Raw genomic sequence first — 12,507 nt, forward strand, 5'->3', positions numbered from 1 at the left:
AACTACATTGAAATAAAGTTGGCAAAAACCTTAGCTCAAACCTGAAGTGAAATAAACAAATGCCCATTGGTTACCCATAGTATTCCACTGTTCAACTTAACTCTACCAAAGCAAGTATTTGCAACCCAGCTCTGGGGACCTTCATGGTGTATGTCCACTGTTTTCAAAAACTGCTGAGAAATCTCTGGAATCCTATGTAGTACTGTTCAAGGTGTATCCAACAACACAGGAAGAAAATAAGGGTCCAGATCACATAATTAGGAAGGGATGCTGCACCTAGAAGTATAGCATTCCCCCTTCAGAGGCCAGCTCCAGGGAGAGAAGCTGACCTGGGGAACCGGCCGGTCTTATTCCTGGAGCTGCCTTTGGAAGACAAGGACCTGAGGAGAGAGGTCACTACTTTGGGAAACCAGGCGGATGCCTGCTGAGTAGTCAGGGAGAGACAAACCAGGAAGTGAACCAGTGGGTCCAAGAATGAAGCTCTTCTAGGGTTTTTGTTTAGAAGGGACAAAAAAACACAGTTCAGAGTATCTTAAGTACATCAAGACTGTATTGGGTTGTGTAACTAGGAAGTCCATAATTTCTAGAAGTTCAAATGACTTCAGGATTTTGCCCCCCTTCTCTTTCTCTGTGTCTGTTTCCTTATACAATTTTTAGATCAGCTTCTCTTTGTTGGCTTCTCTTTCTTTGGTTAGCCTTCCTCCAGGGGGGTAGACTTTGCTGGGACTGTCTCAAGTCTATGTCATCCATCTTAGAGATCCCTAAGTAAGAACTCCAGGGGGCTCTTTTCCTGTTGCATTAAACGTAAAAATGGTGATTGGGTTTCCTACACATGGTGGCTGTGAATTAGACTTACAAGGGAATGTCCCTTGCTCCAGACACTGCCTGTGGTGCTGACTACCTATTGTGGTTGGTAGGAAATCAGGGCAATCTTTCTATCTGATTAAAAATATTGACATTAAAAAATAAACCCACTGACATTAAGAATCTCTCATATCATTAGTGAAAAATTAGCCTGAAAGTAATAGAAGATTACAAAAACTCCCATTGGGAGTCGTCTTTTTTTTTTTTTTTAAAGATTTTTATTTATTTGACAGACAGATCACAAGTAGGCAGAGAGGCAGGCAGAGAGAGAGAGGAGGAGGAGTCAGGCTCCCTGCTGACCAGAGAGCTGGATGTCCCAGGACCCTGGGATCATGACCTGAGCCGAAGGCAGAGGCTTTACCCACTGATCCACCCAGGCTCCCCGGGAGTAGTAGTTTTTTTTTAAAAGCCCTGCTTACTAACCATGGCTCTCTATAATACAGAATTTCAGGCAATAAAACAGAGTTAAGTGAATAAACTTGAGATACGGTTGGGAAAAAAAGCTATTCTTGTCTCAATTTTTCCCTTTTATTTTGAATCCCCTGATTGTATAAAATCTTCATTTCCGTGGGCTTCCTGCACCTAGTGGTGTCCATGACAATAGCAGCTCCCTGGGTTGGGGCCGGGGCAGGGCAGTAATGTGTGTCTGGGTCATTTGTAAGTTGAGTGTTTATAAGGTGGAAGCTCTCTGTCCTGCGTTAGTCATTCGGATCTCAGCTTTTAAGCAGGTCAGTCGTCTCTTCTCTAATGAGGAAGTACTTGTTCTCTTAACATTCTGGCAACATTCTCTTTACTTATTTTTTCCCAGTCCGAGTTATCCCAATGAATAAGTCCATCTTTTGACCCTCAGGTGCTGTATGCAGCAGAAGGAAACGTTGCGCGTGGAAAGGAGGAACAAACAGGTGGGAGTGACAAGAGCAGGAAGGAGCCAGACACAAGCAGCCCAGGTTTGTTAAGAACGTGGGTAGTTCTGAAGTGTTTCAGTAATGCAGAGTACACGCACGACGATGAGCATTACCACCCCTCAGTCAGGTTCTGTAGGAAAGGACAATGAACAACGGTCCTCTATTCTAAAAGTTCTTCCCAGCAGGCTGTTAGAGGGGCCTTGACAACCTCATTAGTTAGTATTCCTTGGGGTTAAGACATGGAGGATTTCTTTTTGAAAAGGTCATGTCTTACTCATTTTGTACCAGCTCCAGTGCCCTATAAATATTGAGTAAATGACATGGCCAACATTATCAGCCAAGAATAGCTCATAGTATTTTTAGCTGATTAATTCTAGTCATTCATTTAATCATTCATTCAGCACACATTCTTTACTGATGAAGATTATAAAAATAACTTATTTTGCATGGGCCATAAGTTAGGCAATGAGCTAAGTGTTTTATGTCCATTATCTCAATGGACATAGTTGCTATTACTATTTACCTATTTTATAGGTAAAGAAGCCTGAGCTTGAAGAGGTTAAATTAATTTCTCCATGCAAATGGCTGATAAATGGCAGAGGCTGTACTTGTCTCTAAGACACACTGATGCTTAAAGTCTGAACTTTAAACCCCAGAGTACTAGAAGATAATCCTTCATGGGCTCTTGCATTTTTTTCATGTATTAAAGAAACTGGGATGTTTGTTCTCTAAAGTTTTCCAGAGTCTGGGCTTTTCTTTTCTTTCTTTCTTTCTTTCTTTCTTTTTTTTTTTTTTTTGATTCTGGGACCCTTTTTTTTTTAATTTTTTAATTTTTTTTATAAACATATAATGTATTATTAGCCCCAGGGGAACAGGTCTGTGAATCTCCAGGTTTACACACTTCACAGCACTCACCATAGCACATACCCTCCTCAATGTCCATAACCCCACCACCCTCTCCCTACCCCCCTCCTCCCGGCCCCCCAGTTTGTTTTGTGATGTTAAGAGTCTCTTGTGGTTTGTTCCCCTCCTGATCCTATCTTGTTTCATTTATTTTTTTCCTACCCCCTAACCCCCCACCGTTGCATCTTCATTTCCTCATATCAGGGAGATAATATGATAGTTGTCTTTCTCCGATTGACTTATTTCGCTAAGCATAATACCCTCTAGTTCCATCCACGTCGTTGCAAATGGCAAGATTTCATTTCTTTTGATGGCTGCATAGTATTCCATTGTGTATATATACCTCATCTTCTTTATCCATTCATCTGTGGATGGACATCTAGGTTCTTTCCATAGTTTGGCTATTGTAGACATTGCTGCTATAAACATTCGGGTGCACGTGCCCCTTCGGATCACTACATTTGTATCTTTAGAGTAAATACCCAGTAGTGCAATTGCTGGGTCATAAGGTAGCTCTATTTTCAACTTTTTGAGGAAACTCCATGCTGTTTTCTAGAGTGGTTGCACCAGCTTGCATTGCCACCAACAGTGTAGTAGGGTTCCCCTTTCTCTGCATCTTCACCAGCATCTGTCATTTCCTGACTTGTTAATTTTAGCCATTTTGACTGGTGTGAGGTGGTATCTCATTGTGGTTTTGATTTGTATTTCCCTGATGCCAAGTGATGTGGAGCACTTTTTCATGTGTCTGTTGGCCATCTGGTTGTCTTCTATGCAGAAATGTCTGTTCATGTCCTCTGCCCATTTCTTGATTGGATTATTTGTTCTTTGGGTGTTGAGTTTGCTAAGCTCTTTATAGATTTTGGATACTAGCCCTTTACCTGATATGTCGTTTGCAAATATCTTCTCGAGTCTGGGTTTTTCTGATTGCATCCTTAAAGTATCATTTAACATTTTCACCTTTCCTCTGTATTTTCCGTCAAGTGGTAGTCAGATATAGAAGCTTGATCAAGTTTCAGCTCAATTTTTTGGGACAAACCTGCTAGATAAGTGGTATTATGTTCCTTCATGTGCCAGGAGACCTGTAATGTGATGTCCCTCTTTTCTACAATGTTAACAGCCATTCATATTGAGTATCTGGCTCAACTAGTTTTTTGAGGTTGCAGAATAGTGATTTCCTATTGTCAATTTTATACGTATGTAGTGTTGTGTACGTAAGAAACTCTTTTTACGGGCATCTGGGTGGCTCAGTGGGTTAAAGCCTCTGACTTTGGCTCAGGTCATGATCTCAGGGTCCTGGGATCGAGCCCCGCATCGGGCTCTCTGCTCGTCAGGGAGCCTGCTTCCTCCTCTCTCTGCCTGCCTCTCTGCCTACTTATGATCTCTCTGTCAAATAAATAAATAAAATCTTTAAAAAAAAATAAAAAGTCTTTTTACTTATTAGCTAGAATACTTCTATAAAAAGAAACTTTCCCTTATCCATTATTTGGTTACTTAGCAGTATACTTTGTTAGGGATGGCAGGAAGAACACTTGACTCTTTCCTGTTACTCGTATATTTTCAAAATAATGAGCTAATTCCCAAGCATCTTCCCTGGTTATCAATTAATTGTTTTTATTATAATTATGAACTCAAGGATTTAAATATATTTGATGGTTTTTAATGTTTTGCAGTTCTTCTTGTTGATGATAAAATCAGCTCATTTTTTATACATCCAGCTCCTGAGTCATTTGGCTTTAACAATCAAAGTTAAAGAAATTGATAACTTCTTTACTATCGTGTATGACAAGATGTCCCAGCTCATCTTTTAAAATTTCCTGTCCAAACTTAGAACTGTCATTTCTCTAAAGAATCTTGGTTCTCCTATGTGGAAAATGGTATCTGGAGACCCCCCAGCTTTTATATTGGCAACTAATTAAAGAAAGAATCATGTCTCTGGTCTGCATTCAGCCTGTGGCTGTCTGCTGTTGACCCCTGGCCAGACTTACTTAGCATGGTGTTCTCAAGGTTTATCCATGTTGTAGATGTATCAGAATAATCTTCATTTAAGGCTGAATAATATTCCATTGTATGAATTATATCACATTTTGCTTATCTATTTGTCCTTCAGTGGACACTTGGCTCGCTTCCACATTTTAGCTATTGTGAGTAACACTGTTATGAATATGAGTATACCAGTATATTTTGAGACCTGCTTTCAATTCTTTTTGGTATATATCTCCAAGTAGAATTGCTGGGTCTTGTGGTCATTTTATTATTAATTTTTTGAGGCACTTCCATTCTGGTTTCCACAGCATCTCTACTCCTTTTTATTCTCATCAAAAATGTACAATGGTTTCAATTTCTCCACATTCTCACCAACACTTGTTATTTTCTATTTTTTTGCTGTTGTTGTTTGTTTGTTTTCTTGATAGTAGCCCAAACAGTAATTGGTGTGAGATGGTATCTCATTGGAGACTTTTTTTTAATTTTAATTTTAATTCTAGTACACTTAACGTAGTGTTATATTAGTGATTCAACAATTCTATACATTACTCAGTGCTTATCCCAACACCTGCACTCTTTAATCCCATCACCTCCTTGACCCATCCTCCCACCTGCCTCCCCTCTGGTAAATGTACTTTTGTTCTCTACAGTTAAGAGTCTGGGTTGGTTTTTGTTGTTGTTGTTGTAGTTTTTTGTTTAAGGAGAATTTTTTAAAAATATATTTTGTTTGTTTTATTTAGAGAAAGAGAGAGAGAGTAGGGAGAGGGATGGAAGGAGAGGGAGAGAGACTCTCAAGCAGACTCTGCACTCAGCATGGAGCCCCATGTGGGGCTCAATTTCACAAACCTGAGATCATGAACTGAGCTGAAATCAAGAGTCAGATGCTTAATTGACTGAGCCATCCAGGCTCCCCAGAGTCTGTTTTTTTGGTTTGTTGTTTTCCTTTGTCCATTCGTTTCTTAAATTCCACATATGCGTGAGATCATATGGTATTTGTCTTTCTCTGACTGACTTATTTCATTTAGCATTATACTCTCTAGAGCCATCCTTGTTTTTGAAAATGACAAAATTTCATTCTCTTTGTGGCTGTGTAATATTCTGTCACACACACACACACACACACACTCACATGCACACACACTTTCTTTTTTTTTTTTTTTTTTTTTTAAGTAAATCTACCCCCAACATGTGGGTTGAACTCATGACTGTGAAATCAAGAGTTGCATGCCCTACCAACTGAGCCAGCCAGGTGCCCCATATCACATCTTCTTTATTCATTTATGTACCAATGGACACTTGGGCTCCTTCCATAATATGGCTATTATCAATGATGCTGCAATAAACATAGGGGTGCGTATATCTTTTTGAATTAGTGTTTTCATATTCTTTGGGTAAGTACCCATTAGTGGAATTACTTGATCATATGGTAGTTCAATTTTCAATTTTTTGAGGAACCTCCATACTGTTTTCCATAGTGGCTGTACCAGTTTGCATTTCCACCAACAGTGTAAGAGGGTTCCTTTCTTTCCACATCCTTTTCAATGCTTGTTATTTCTTGGGTTTTTTATTTTAACCATTCTGACAAGTGGGAGGTGATATCTCATTGTGGTTTGTTTTGCATCTCCCTGGTGAGTGATGTTGAGCATCTTTTCCTGTGTCTGTTGACCGTCTGTATGTCTTTCTTGGGGGAAATGTCTGTCTAAGTCTTCTGCTCATTTTTAATAGAATTATTATTTTGGGGGGTATTGAGTTAGAAGTTCCTTATATGTTTTGATATTAACCTTTTATCAAATATGTCCTTTGCAAATATCTTCTTCTATTACAAAGTTGCCTTTTGGTTTTGTTGATTTTTTTTCCTTTGCTGTACAGAAGCTTTCTATTTTGATGTAGTCCCAGTAGTTCATTTTTGCTTTTGTTTCCCTTGCCTCAGGGGACCTATCTAGAAAAATTTGCTACTGCTGATGTCAGAGAAATTACTGCCTGTGTTCTCTTCTAGGATTTTAATGGTTTTAGATCTCACAGTTTGGCCTTTAACCCATTTTGAATTTATTTTTATGTATGGTGTAAGAAAGTGGTCCAGTTTCCTTCTTTTGCATGTTGCTGTTCTGTTTTCCCAATACCATTTGTTGAAGAGACTGGTTTTTTCCCTCATTGAATATTCTTTCCTGCTTTGTCAGAGATGAATTGACCATATAATTGTGGGTTTATTTCTGGACTGTCTATTCAGTTCTATTGATCTGTGTCTGTATCAAAACAGTACCATACTGTTTTGATCACTACAGCTTTGTAATATAACTTGAAGTCCGTAATTGTGATATCTTCAGCTTTGCTTTTCTTTTTCAAGATTGTTTTTGTGATTTGGGGTCTTTTGTGTTTCCATACAAATGTTAGGATTGTTTGTTCTAGTTCTGTGAAAAATGCTGTTGGTATTTTGTTAGGAATTGCTCTAAATGTGTAGACTGCAAGGGGCAGGGAGGGAGGGAATAAGGATGCTGGGCCTGTTGCCTCCCCCAACACCAGAACATTCAGGGGCCAGAGCTAGAGGGAGCCAGGGAATGGCAGGACTTTAGGGGGCTGTCACTGAGTCTTCTGTGGTGGTCACTAATTCCGTGGCAACACACTCTAGGAGTAGTCTGAGGTGTGCACAGGATCCTCCATCAACATTTCTTCCCTGTGCCCTCTTCTCAGGAGCATGTTCTCCAGTGTCCTGGCTGCCAGGGCTGTGGGCATCCAGGCGGTGGCCTTGCAGCTCCTCTGGGATGTGGCTGGGCTCACCAACACACCAGTTACAGTCTTCACTGCTGCCCCCACTGATCCTGGCACAAGGGCTACTTGCTCTGAAATTATTCTGAGGCAAGAAGTTTTAAAAGATGGTTCCCACAGAGACCTTTTAATAAAAGTGAAATTTGGAGAAGATACTGAGCACTTAAACAGACCTGCTGACTTGATTAAACAGTACATCCTGACAGGACATTTCATGAATCCATATGAGTTGGCTTCATTTCAAGAGAGAAACGTAACAGAGCAGTGATGGTTTCAGAAAACTTTAACATACAAGCTCCCAATTATTTGTCCAAGGAATCTAAAGTTCCAGTTTGTGCCAGACAAAATTCACAGTGTGTTGTTTCTAAGCTTTTTTTTTGCCTGTGCGCTACTGCTATCATCTGTCACAGAATAAAGATGAGGAAACCTTTACTGTGGTCAAGAACCCTGATTTCAGGGCACCTGGGTGGCTCAGTGGGTTAAGCTGCTGCCTTCAGCTCAGGTCATGATCTCGGGGTCCTGGGATCGAGCCCCGCATCGGGCTCTCTGCTCATCGGGGAGCTTGCTTCCCCCTCTCTCTCTGCCTGTTTTGTAGTTATTTCTGAAGATATTCTCTGTTCCTTTTTTGTTTTCTCTCGTTCACAGTTTGCTGGTTTTCTTTAGTGCCATAATTAGACTTTTTTCTCTTTATTCTTTGCATATTTATTAGTGCTTTTTTAAAAATTTGTAGTTACCATTAAAAAACATCTTCTGCATATAGCAGTCTATATTAAGTTGATGGTCATTTAAGTTTGAACCCATTCTTTGCTTCTTTCATCCCCACATTTTAGGCATATGGCTTCATATTTTATACCCTTTTATTTTGTAAATCCTTGACTGATTTTTTTTTACAAAAATATTAATTTTTACTGCTTTTGTGTTTACTACTTTCATACTGTCATTTTTGGTCTTTCCTTTCCACTCAAAGTGTCCCCTTTAATATTTCTTGCAGGCTGGTTTAGTGGTCATGAACTCCTTTAGTTTTTATTTATCTGGGAAACTATCTCTCCTTCTATTGTGAATGATGGCCTTGCTGGATAGAATATTCTTGACTACAGATTTTTGCCATTCAGCACTCTGAATATATTATGCCCATCATTTTTGGCTCAGAAAGTTTCTTTTCATTTATTTATTTGTTTTTTATTTTTATTTTTGGTCAGAAAGGTTTTTTTAAAGATTTTATTTTTTTCAGAGAGAGAAAGAGAGAGGGAAAAAAAGAGAGCATGAGCATGAGGAGGGTGGGGAGAGATATAGGAAGAGACAGAAGACCCCCCCCACCCCGGTTTAGCAGGAAGCCAGATGCATGGCTCGATCCCAGGACCCCTGAGATCATGACCTTGCTCAAAAGTTTCTGTTGAAAATTACACTGATAGCCTTATGTGGGGGATATATATATGTGTGTATATGTGTATATATATGTATATATACATATATATATATGTACATATATATATGTACACACACATATATATACTGTCTTCTTTTGTTGTTTTGATTCAGGATCATTTCTGTTTCCATACAAATTTTAGGATTGTTTGTTCCAGCACTTTGAAAAATGCCAGTGGAATTTTGATCGGGATGGAATTGAAAGTATAGATTGCTCTGGGCAGTATAGACATTTTAACAATGTTTATTGTTTTATAATGGGTATTTTTTAAAATAAAAGGTAATGGTTTTATAAAGAAGAGGTCCTATAATGCCCTGTTCTTCAGGGCCTGGTGCTTTTAGGAGAGGCTCTAATGTGTGCTCTATTGTTGTGCCCTATCTACTTTATCCTTCAGGCCAGTTGTCTGCAGGGGCTTTTTTTGCTTGTGGGCAATGTTTGGTGGCACATTTCAATTAGAGGTGCTCTGGTCTGTTTGCAAAATGAGGCCCATTACTGCTGCCACCAGAACTGAGACCTCACAAAACTCTCTGGTCAGGAGATGGTCATTGGCAGGTGTTTGAGCAGGTCTTCTGTGGGAGGGGCCAGAATCACTGGAATAAAGGCAAGTGTGACTGGGAAGAGTGGTTCCATTGGAGCATGGGCAGGGGGAAAGGGGCTTGGTGTAAGCAAGATAGGTCGCCAGTTCCAGCAGGTGGCTCTGTGTTTATGCTGAGGAGAGGAGAAGGGAAATGATTCTGGCCAGTTTCCTTCCTTCCCAGAGAGGTCTCTTTATGAACTCTGCCTCCCTGGGACAAGCTCCACAATGAGCAACTAACCTCCCCCTCTGTCACAGGCGCTCTTCAGATCACTGTTTCTGTGCTATGTGTACACAGGTTGTTTGCCCTGTTTTCTCCAAGAGCATCCCCATTGTCCTCCATGCTCTCTCAGAGCCAAACACACTGACCTTTAGCACTCCAGGCCTTAAGCCCTGCTGGTTGTAAGAGCTCAAGAAATTTAGGTCCTTTTGCTTTCCATTGCCATGTGGAATCATTTTCTCCATGTACTCTTCTCTGTGTTAATTTCTCTCGCCCTTCTCTGTGACCATAATTCCCTCCCCACTGCAGCAGCCAAGATCCTTTTCTCTCCCAAACTGTGTCTCTGCAACTTCCTACCTTCTTTGATGTGGCCTCTTCTCTTGTGGAGTTTGTTTTGCCAGACTTCTGGTTGACTGCTGGGGTATTTAAGATAATTTGTTAGTTATGTAGCTGTCTTCATGGGATGAGGTGAGCCTAGGTTCCTCCTACCCTGCTGCCATCTTCCAACCTCTTCTCTGTCCCTTTTGAAGTACAGTTTTGCTGGATATAGGATATTAGCCCATTGCTTTCTGGCCTCCCAAGTTTATGATGAGAAATCTGCTTATAATCCTATGGAAGATTCCTTGTATATGAGGAGTTGCTCCTATTGTTGCTTTCAAGATAATCTCTTCGTCTTTTTAAAGTTTAATTATAATGCATATCAGTGTGAAATCTCTGATATCATCTTATTTGGAGTTCATTAAACATCTTGGATGCTAATAGTCATGACTTTCATCAAATTTGAGAAGTTTTCAGCTGCTATTTTTTTCAAATATTCTCTCTGCCTCCTTCTCTCTTCCCTTCTGGCACTCTCACAATGCAGATAGTGTTCAAAAGGTCTCTTAAGCTCTGTTTGCTTTTTTTCAAACATTTTTCTTTCTGTTTCTCAGACTCCATTATTTTCATTACTCTGTCTTCAAGTTCACTGATGTTTTTCTTCTGCCTGCTAAAATCTGCCTTTGAATCCTTCTAATGATTTTTCATTTCAGTTATCTTACTTTCAGCTCCAGAATATCTTTTTCACTTCTTTTTAGTTTTTCTCTTTGTTGCTATTTGAATTTTGTTCATCATTTACTTGACTTTTTCCATGTCTTCCTTTAGTTGTTTGAGCATCTTTATGATAGTGGTTTTATAAATCTTTCTCTGGTAGATCAACCATCAGGTCTTTTTCAGAGAATGTTTCTGTTGACTTTCATTTCTCCTTTGAATGAGCAATACTTCCTGTTGTTTTGTTCATTTTTTTAAAATTATGCCTTGTGATTCTTTTGTTGTTGTTGAAAGCTGGACACTTGAATCTAAAAATGTGGTAACTTGAGAAACCAGATTCTCTACCTCAGGGCTTGTTGTGTTTGTTCTCTTGATTGTGATAGGCTGTCTCTGTGCCAAAGATCAGCCTGAGGTGTAAGCTTAAAGTCTTTTCAGGTCTTTTCTGAGCCTGTGACTTTTGCTGGGTGTGCACACTTACTAATTTTCCCCATATATGCAGTTGTTTTTTGAATGTCTTCATCTTTAATGTCTGCCTCCCAAAAGAGGGGGGAAAATGCAGCAGGTGGATGTGTTCCAGTCCTTTTTAAATTCCCTGGCAGTTATGTCAGTTAGAAGGGGAGGTGCAACAACAGTGGTTGTTTGCCTCTTTGCTCCTCTGTGATCAGAAGTAGCAATCAGTGATTGGAGCATAGATCCCTGATATTTGGAGAATAAGATTGTTGCTGGTTTTTTTTTTTAAGGTTTTATTTATTTATTTACTTTAGAGAGAGAGAGAGAGAGAGAGCATACGAGTGGGGAGAGGGTGAGAGGGAAATGGAGAGAATCCCAAGCAGGCTCTGTGCTGACTGTAGAGCCTGATGCAGGGCTTAATCTAAAGACCCTGAGATCATGATCTGAGCTGAAACCAAGAATCGGATGTCTAACTGGTGGAGCTATACAGGTGCCCCAAGAACAGGGTTTCTTAGGCCCACCTTGAGTCCTGCAAGCTGTATGCAAGCTGCTCTAGGAGCATATGCACAGCTGTCTGCCATGGGGGTGGGGAGATGTATACTCTGCTAACAGCTAAAATTGACCAAAATTAACCACAATGTACAGATTAAGTTTTCCTCTGGAATTTCATGCCATCCATAGACTCCAGCCTTCTAAAATTGTTAGACAAATTCTGCCAGTGCAATTGTTGTCTAGGTGGGAAGGCAGATTCCTGTTGCTTTCTACTCTGCTGTCTTCCTAGAATCTTCAGATTAAGATATTTTGCACTTAGAAATGTAGGAAGGAGGGGCACCTGGATGGCTCAGTGGGTTAAGCCTCTGCCTTCGGCTCAGGTCATGATCCCAGGGTCCTGGGATCGAGCCCTGCATCGGGCTCTCTGCTCAGCAGGGAGCCTGCTTCTCCGTCTCTCTTTGCCTGCCTCTCTGCCTCCTTGTGATCTCTGTCTGTCAAATAAATACATAAAATCTTTAAAAAAGAAAAAAGAAATGTAGGAAGGAAAGAACATCTGATGTTTTAAGTGAGAAAATTGTAACTTTTTTAAAGCTATCATAACTGGAAACCTTATGATGACTACTTAATACATTACATACATTATTTAATGTAATCCTTGCAATAGCACTGAAAGAGAGGTATTATTCCTTTTTCTAAATGAAGAAATCAGGCACAGAGTAGGTGTGTGTGTGTGTGTGTGTGTGTGTGTGTGTGTGTGTGTGACTTCTGAGGAGGTCTTCTTGTGCTTTCCTTTCTCTTCTTGCCCATACTACTTAGGATATTGGTTTGACCACTTTACAGAGTCAAAATAATAGGGACTCAGTCAGAATTAAAGTTTATTTCTCTCTCACAGTGATGTGAT

The 12,507-nt window shown here is 40.0% G+C and overlaps 1 long non-coding RNA gene across 1 annotated transcript in view; it reads left to right on the forward strand.

The window, feature by feature from the left end:
* LOC111144689 overlaps positions 1 to 12,507 on the forward strand; it is a 62,145-nt gene that overhangs the window by 4,057 nt on the left and 45,581 nt on the right. The window contains exon 2 of the long non-coding RNA XR_002640421.1: positions 1,715 to 1,811. This is a non-coding gene — a long non-coding RNA (uncharacterized LOC111144689). The remainder of the gene's footprint in view (positions 1 to 1,714; positions 1,812 to 12,507) is intronic.

This window comes from Enhydra lutris, unplaced genomic scaffold (assembly GCF_002288905.1).
Source record: "Enhydra lutris kenyoni isolate GAN:26980312 unplaced genomic scaffold, ASM228890v2 scaffoldscaffold12, whole genome shotgun sequence".
NCBI lineage: Eukaryota > Metazoa > Chordata > Mammalia > Carnivora > Mustelidae > Enhydra > Enhydra lutris.